Here is a 1227-nt window from a genome sequence, read left to right as displayed (position 1 = left end):
GCTCGTCACATTGAGAGCCAGGTACCTTGAGAAGGTCCTTGAGTTTGTTTTCATCTTCAACACTCAAGTAAGAAACCTGGTACCTTTACAAGGTCCCTAAGTTTGTCAAATCATCAAAACTGCAAATAACAAGTCACTAACGGAAGTCGCTCATATCTTGCATTAAATTGATATGACCAAGTTTCTCTTTTCTAGAGGAAGAAGTGATGTGATTATATTGTGGGCAGATTTCTTTTTTAGTATTATAATCTCCATATTATATTGTGAGCAGATTTATTGTATAGTAATTATATTGGTAGTCTCCAATCTTTTGGTAGGGTTATTTAAAATTAAACACGATCAAAGATTAATAACTCAAATTGACAAAATATTATTGACTTATTGATAATGGTTTACTAAATTTATGGTTCCATAAAAACAATAGCTTTTGCAATGAATAATGAAAGGGTAGAATGTGTACACATCTTACCTCTACGGCTCTACCTTCTCAGATATTAATATTTTTTTCGAAAAATCATTTTCTTATCTTACCTCTATCTTCTCTTATAAAAATATTATTTTCAAAAGATCTACGATTCAAAAGAATTTATAATTCGGTAATAATTTTATTATAATTATTTTTGTGATTATTAATTGTATAATGATTTATGATTTTTCTTGACAAGTAATGGATAATTTGATAATAATTATTAAATTACTATTTTATGCTTAATCGATAATAATAAGCTCTTATTTTTTCTGAAATTCTAGATAATTTACCTGTTTTGTTTTGTAAGAAAATAGCTACATAAATTAATACTACTATATAAGGGTGCCGTGCAAGGCACGGACATTTTGCGAAATTAAAAATAATTATAAATAAGGTATATAAATACACAACATGATTAAACTAAATTTCAATATAACATGCTTCATAGTACATTGCATTCATGTTGCAGAGCCTTAAACATTGAACTTTCAATGAAGGCCAAAACACATACACTATGGGTGTGTTTGGTACGGAGGAAAATGTTTTCCATGGAAAATGTTTTCCTGGAAAACAAATAGATTTTGGACTTATTTTCTCATTTTGGTTGGTGAGTAGAAAATATTTTCTGAAAATGATTTTTAGTGTTTGATTTATGAATGAAAAATATTTTTGAGAGACATCTTTTATTTTTACAAGAGTAAAAAATAATTTATGACATTGAAAATATTTTTCAAAATCAAAATTAGTATTTTTTTGGG

Source organism: Solanum pennellii, chromosome 1 (genome assembly GCF_001406875.1).
Source record: "Solanum pennellii chromosome 1, SPENNV200".
NCBI lineage: Eukaryota > Viridiplantae > Streptophyta > Magnoliopsida > Solanales > Solanaceae > Solanum > Solanum pennellii.
The sequence above is the reverse complement of the archived record's forward strand: the minus strand, read 5'-3'. Positions refer to the sequence as shown.